Genomic DNA, 7,940 nt, shown 5'->3' with positions numbered 1-7,940 from the left:
GGTCAAAATATCTTGCAACAAGGTTCATGCGCTGCCTTTAACATGATGTGGATGGGAAGTCTATTATCTCGTGGGTCATAGATCTGCATAGCGCTATTACCCTTAATATTTTTATTATATTCTTTTGAACATGCTCTCTGAGTTGGGGTCAAAATATCTTGCAACAAGGTTCATGCGCTGCCTTTAACATGATGTGGATGGGAAGTCTATTATCTCGTGGGTCATAGATCTGCATAGCGCTATTACCCTTAATATTTTTATTATATTCTTTTGAACATGCTCTCTGAGTTGGGGTCAAAATATCTTGCAACAAGGTTCATGCGCTGCCTTTAACATGATGTGGATGGGAAGTCTATTATCTCGTGGGTCATAGATCTGCATAGCGCTATTACCCTTAATATTTTTATTATATTCTTTTGAACATGCTCTCTGAGTTGGTTTAATAATCTAAACTACTGTAAGAAAAGAAAATAAAGGTATTTTTATGCAAGTTTATGGGTAAAGATACAAGAATTTGGACTCTCCTAAATAAAATATAGATATTGAAAATTTTCGTGTTAAATCATTTGATGCATTTTTTTTTACGATTTTGATTACATGAGTCTTAAAGTCCTTTTAACATGTAAAAAATTAAGGCAACGATTGTTATTCCAAAAATCAATGCTCTGTTTATATTTAGTGCGGTTTGAATATGGATTGCTGAGATACAATCTTAAACCTTTTTTTTACTATATTACAACTTGAATTTGTGATATGCATTGTTGATAATATTGTGTTAGTAGTGAGTTTAGTCTCACATTAGTTATGAAGACAAACCTCACCCTCCTCTACTTATACACACACACACACTCAATATTCAATTCAAGGGAAATTTAATTAACCAAGACTCTCGCTCTCTTACTTTAATACGGTATCAGTGCTTGGTTTAGGGTTTCCCAAAAAATAAAATTTTTCCAATTTTTCCAAATAAATAAAAATTTCCCTTCTAAATCATCGATCTCAATCGTCGTAGGAGATCTCGGCCGCTGCCACTGTCGCAGATCTCGGTGGAGATCTGCTCAATCCTGCAATTCCGCCGAGGAGATCTGATTGGTCCCGCGATCTCTGTCCCCAAATTACTTGGGCCGCGATTTTGTTGACACGATCTCGCTAATTTGCGAGGGTTAATTGGAATTTGCTGAGATTTTATATGGACATACTATATATATATATATATATAGTATATATATATATATATATATATATATATATTATATAATATATACTTATATATATATATATATATATATATAACCTTCAGATTCTATTTTAAACCTTCGGGTTTCATTCAAACATTCAGGTTCTATTTTAAACCTTCGGGTTCCATTCTAACATTCAGGTTCTATTTTAAACCTTCGGGTTCCATTCTAACCTTCGGGTTTTTTGTTCAAAGATTATTATCTTAAACTTCGGTTTGTTGTTATGGCTCCTTCAGAGAAGATTCCTAAACCACCACTGCCCCTCAATGATTAAAGTGACTGGGCAGAGTGGTCCACCATTGTCACCAATACCTTACGTGGCTCTGGTCTGCTTGATCATCTCACCAATACGGGATCAGTTCCACCGTCCATCAGCACTGTTGCTTCATACAGTACCGTTACATCTGCCAGTTATGATGTTGATCTTTAGACCGCTCGTGCTCTCTATGTCAATGAGAGTTCGGACTGACAGTTGTAGGAATTTCATGTTATGGATTATCTCACTCGCTGTGTTGACTTTGGTCTCACTATCGAAATTGGTTCGCTTCTGCCTGCTCGGGCCTTGTGGACTCGCCTCACTGAGCGTTTTACTGAGTGTTCTGGTGCACAGGATGCATATCTTCTACAATGCGTTGCTCTGCAACACAAAAGTAGTTCCTCTCTACAGTCTTATTTTGGACAAATGCAAGTTTTTGGATAGAATTATGCTCCATGCTTTCTGGACGTGATTCCACATATGAAGAATGGCTAGCCTGGTACGAGTGGCATAAGGTGCATCAACTGTTTCAGTCCCTTTCTGAATATTCAACTATGACTGATCAACTACTTTATCGGTCTCAATTTCTGACTTTGGCCTCAGTTATGGGAGCTCTCACTGCTTATGAGACCTGGCAACAGACAGCACGACTCAATTTGTCAATAGACACTCCTACATCTTCACTCGAGACAGCTCTGTTTGTACATGTTACTGCTCCTGTTATGAATCATACTTCTCAATGGGCTCCCTCTCCACAGGTTCAATGTAAACTCTCTTGCAAATATTACAAGAAAGAAGGACACTGCATTGAGATATGCTTCAAGCTTCATCTTGAGTTACGTTTCTCAAGTACTGGTCATAGTCGGTGACTCCCTCAGTTTTAACCCTCTCGTACACCAAGATTGCTGGCCAATGATATACCTTCTACCACTTCAAAATCTACTATTCAAGCTATTTAAGGTTTTCACCGTCAACTTGATGCTTTCCAGCATATCACCTCTATATCCGTTGTACAACTCTCTGATATGCATTTTTCTAGTTCTTCAGCTAACCCTTCGGTCTTTGGTATGAATGATCTCTGGATTTTTAACTATGGTTGTTCCTTTCATATGACTTATAATGTCTCACTTTTATCCTCTGTCTTCACTTCATCTTCTCTTCCCCTTATTTGCGCAGCTGTTGGACAACAATTGTCTATCACTCAGTATGACTCTATTACCCCCACAAAATGATCCATCTGATCGTCTAACACTTGATCCTGTCTATGTGGCTCCTCAGTTGTGATTGAATTTAATTTCTATTAGCTATTTATGTATGGTTGGCCTGCTTGTCTTATTTTCTTCTGATACTTATCTTGTGCAGGATGCATAGACGGGCAAGATTGTTAGAGCAAGTAGTAAGAGGCACAACCTGTATTTTCTGGAATATCTTCTGTTAGACCCTAGAGGGGAGGTGATTAGGGTCTTATGCTAATCTAATCCGATTTAAATGCCAATTAAAATTAATTAACAAGTATATTCTTGCAAGATAGATATACAAGAGTTATGTGCAAGAATATGCAATATACACAAGGTGATATATCCTAGCAAAGAGGTATACTATATGATATATGCAAGAATATGCAAACACAAGGGTAACATAAACAAATGATATAGTGGATGAAATAAACAATGAGAGAAAGGCTATAAAGATAAACAAATATCAAACTCAAACGCAATATGATCACGGAGTTCGGACCTTCCGTCCTACGTCTCCGCTCCCCACTCCCGGGGAGAAATCCACTATCACAATCCGGTTTGGAAGCCGGAACTTCTACACACTCGGTTTACAAGTTCACCGAAAACTCTCACACAACAAACACTATGCAATCACACTCTACACCCTCTCAAGTGTTGGACCTAGACGTGTCTCCCTCAAGTGCTCGGATATCACCTCTTCCTAGGTTGGTCAACCAATGCCACTCCTCTTGGGACGATCCCCGACTCCCACCACATACTTTTCTCGGTGTACAAGTGTATTACAAAGTGATCTCACAAGATAGGCTCAATACAAAGTGATTGTTCTCTAAACAAGGAGAGAACTCAATTAGGCTCAACTCAATGTTACTATTTCTCACAACCCCAAATATATTATGAATGCTAATACAATAAGCTCAAGTGGGTGTGTGTAACAATGAGATTAATCAAATCTAAACTCAATATAAAACTAGCTTTAAAGAAAGATAATCAAATAACTAAGCAAATGTAACGCTAGATAAGAGTTTAAAAAACTTCTCAATAGATCAAGAGGTGGAGGGAGAATAGTTGGAAGCTCAAACTTCAATAGATGATCTCCTCAAGCTCTTGTGGAATTTTCTTCACAAACAAACTCTTGAAACAAACTTAAAAACCCTTCAACAAACTTGTAAAACTCTTTTTAAAACTCTCTTAAACATCCATAAGAAACAATGAAAGTTGAGGGCTTTTTATAGCCTCTTAAACCAGCCACAAACTCCCAAAAACCGAAAATATCAAAAACTAGCCGTTACTAGCCGTTATAGGCTGAAAAGACCAAAATACCCCTAAATTCAGCATTCTGGAAATTTACGTATCTGGTTTTGTAAAATCAATTAAAAATAGTAAATCAACTCCAAAAATTATGAAATGTTGTGGGAAGGTTCTAGACATATATAATAACATGTTAGAGAAAGAATTTCTAAAAAATCATTTCCCAGTTGATAGAAATAAATGTTTGAACACAGATTTACAGTTTCTAAAAAACTACAGACATACACGATTTTGTAAAATCATGTTTGAACACAGATTTACAGTTTCTAAAAAACTACAGACATACACGATTTTGTAAAATCAATTGGGCACAGTAAATCAACTCCAAAAATAGTAAAATTTTGAGGAAAGTTTATAAACATGTAGATAAACATGTAAAAGAAATAATTTCTTAAATATAACTTCCCATTTATGAAAACTCATCTGTTTTGTAAAACATGCACGAACATGCACGAACGAAAAACATGATTTTGTAAATTCCATTAAACATAACAAATCAATTCCAAACTTGATGAAACTTTGAAAAATGTTTATAAACATGAAAACAAACATGTTAGAAAAATAATTTCTCAAATTGAATTTCTATTTGTGAAAACTCATGTATTTTGCAAGTATGTCCAAAACATGAAAACCCAAAACCATGCATGTATATATATAACTATATGTATACATAGAAACCAAATACGTGTGTGTATATAATATTGAGCTTAAGGTACTTAACACATATAATATAAAACCTAAACTAAGTTACCCAAGCTAGATCTTGATCTTCAATAAGCTTGACTTGGTACACAAGCGGATGAAGCTTGAACTTGGATCTTGAACTTGAATTGCATAAACATTCCGCCAACCTTCTTTGGATATGATCGTTAAAGCTCTATTCCATCCATCCTCTAATTGCGTTGTTTGTCTATAATAAATAGGAAAACACAAACACTAGACAAATAATATTAGAAGTAAATTGTTTGTTAAACATCATCAAAACAAGAAGGCCAACATCTTCAACTTTCAAAGTCCATACGTCCATATTCTCTTGTTACTTATGTTTATTCGTCAAAACCCTCTACCTCGCTTCCTGCCAATTTGTGGCATAAACGAATTAGTCATGTGTCTAAGAAAAGGCTGGAGATTCTTATTCAGTGTGGAGTACTTGGTCCTGTATCATCTAGTTCTAGTATTGAGTCATGTACTGGTTGTAAATTGGCTAAATTCACTATTTTACCATTTAAAATAAGTACATATGTATCCACTTTTTTATTTGATTTAGTATATTCTGATATTTGGGGGTCAGCTTCTTTGTCTTCTTCATCTGGCTACTTATATTATGTTAGTTTTATCGATGATTTCTCTCGTTTTACATGAGTTTATCTACTTAAGAATCGCTCTGACGTACTTATTGCTTATCAAGCCTTCACTGCTATGATTTTCACTTAATGGTAATCTTGTATTAAAGTTTTCTGTTCTAACTGTGCCAAAGAGTACCTATCCTCTACCATGCGCTCTATCATGTCCTCTCATAGGACTATCTTTCAACAGTCATGTCCCTACACTCATGAGCAAAATGGTATTGTTGAATGCAAACATCATCATATCCTCAATATTGCTAGATCCATGCTCATTTCTTACTTTGTTCCTCATTGTTTCTCGGCTGAGGCCATTCTCACTGCTATTCATACTATTAATATCACTCCATCTAGCTTTCTTTCCAGTGCTACTCCTCATAGTCGTGTTTATACTCATCCTCCCCGTTATGATCTGGTCCGTATTTTTAGTTGTCGTTGTTTCGTTCTTATGCCATCTCACGAACGTGATAAATTATCTCCCAGAGCTGTTTCTTGTGTCTATTTAGGAATTAGTTCAGAACATCGAGGTTATCGTTGTTATGATCCCGCAACTCATTAAGTTCATATATCTCATCACGTTCAGTTCGAAAAGGATTCCCCATATTATTCTGCTTCTGATGATTTTAATTTCCTCCACTCTATTGATCATGTTTTCCCGTCTGCTGCATCACTCACTTCTTCACCTCAGTTTTTCTTTCAAGATCTCCCTGACATCTCTCCATCTCCTTCTGTTAACTCTTCCTCACCCGAGCCTTCTCTTACACCATCTGATTCCTATCCCGTGGACACGACAATCACTCCAGAAAATATTGTTAATCTTCAATTACCTGCATCAACATCTCTCCCGCCTAAAGTTCCTCTTGTTCTTCGTTGAGACAAACGCTCACATGTCATGCCTATACGGTATGCTTCAGTTACTTTATATTTACCTATATTTCATAACTTTCTTGCTGTCATTCATACTACCGTTGAGCCAAAGTCCTTTCAAGAGATAGTTCAATTTGCTGAGTGACGATAGGCTATGGCTGAGGAATTTTAGGCCTTTAAGCAAACACATACATAGAATGTTGTTCCCTACCCCCCTTGGGATCTCTCTTGTTAATAGTAAATAGGTTTATAAGGTCAAGTATCATCCTGATGACACCATTGAACGTCGAAAAACTCGTTTAGTGGCTCGAGGTTTTACTCAGCAATAAGGTATTAATTATGAGGAGATCTTTACTCTTATTGCTCAGATGTCCACCATTCGTACTCTACTTATGGTTGCTGCTGCTCATCGTTGGCCCTTATACCAGATGGATATCAAGAATGCTTTTCTTCATGACTCTTTATCTGAGACAGTATATATGCAACCGCTTCTAGGGTCTAATATTCCTCCGGGACACGTATGTCTCCTTCGTCGTGATGTTTAGGGTCTCAAGTAGGCACCCCACGCTTGGTTTGAGTATTTTCACGATGTCGTGCTCAGGACGGGCTTTATGAGAGTCATCAAGATGCTTCTCTGTTTGTTCGCACTACATCGCGTGACAGAGTTTTATTACTCCTTTATGTAGATGATATGATCATTATAGGTGATGCTGCTACTGGTATACTATTCGTAAAATCTTAATTACAACAACAGTTCCACATGAAGGATCTTGGATCTCTTCGCTATTTTCTTGGTCTAGAAATTTCTTAGGCCCGTAGGGTGTACTACTATCTTAACAGAAGTACCTCTCAAATATTCTAGATCATGTTGAGCTAACTAAAGTTACAGTTATCGATACTCCTCTCCAACAGAATGTCAAACTTCACTCTATTGATGGTTGTTTTCGTCGAAAATTGTTTTCTTTATTGTATAGCTCATTACAACTTTGATCGTTATAATAAGTTCAAAAAAGATTGGTCTTTTTATAAGACCTTTACACAATAAAAATAAAAGATACAATTCTCTTAAAAATAAACGCAAGATCCGTTTATCGTCTCCTGCTTGCGTAGGTGTCTTCGCCTGTGCCGGGGTTTATCCGTGGACCACCTTTGATCAGATTTGGTTGCTGAAAATTCGGCAGAGCTCCTACCTCACCAAAGAGGTATTTGCTTAAAGCGCTAAAATCGACCAAACGAAATCAGGAGCTCTTCTCGAGATTAAGACCAAGCCTAATCTCGAGGAACGGACGGGAACAGGCTTCAGATCATTCGAATTGCTCCTTCTTTATGTCGGGATTCACCGGGATCTCGCTAGCCCTTGCTGAAATTCGTGCTCCCTTGCTCTCCAACTCGGCAGCACCTCCTCGTCTTGATAATTAATTCCCCCTGTGAAACGAGCCCCTAGGCCTGTATTTATAGGCTTCGGTTGGGGGGTTTTCGGATAAGAATGGATGATTCCTCCTTATCTTTAGTTAATAACTGATTAACTACATTTGGGGATGATATCAGATCAGTTGGGATGCTCAGGAACCAACAAATCCCAAGAAAAACCGTTAAAAACCGAACAGGAGTCGAAACAACGTAGGGGGGCGCGAATCGGCGGAATCCGACCCGCGTGGGCGCAGGTCGGATGGATCCGACTCGCGTCGGC

Source organism: Asparagus officinalis, chromosome 1 (assembly GCF_001876935.1).
Source record: "Asparagus officinalis chromosome 1, Aspof.V1, whole genome shotgun sequence".
Lineage (NCBI taxonomy): Eukaryota > Viridiplantae > Streptophyta > Magnoliopsida > Asparagales > Asparagaceae > Asparagus > Asparagus officinalis.
Note: the sequence above shows the minus strand (reverse complement) of the source record.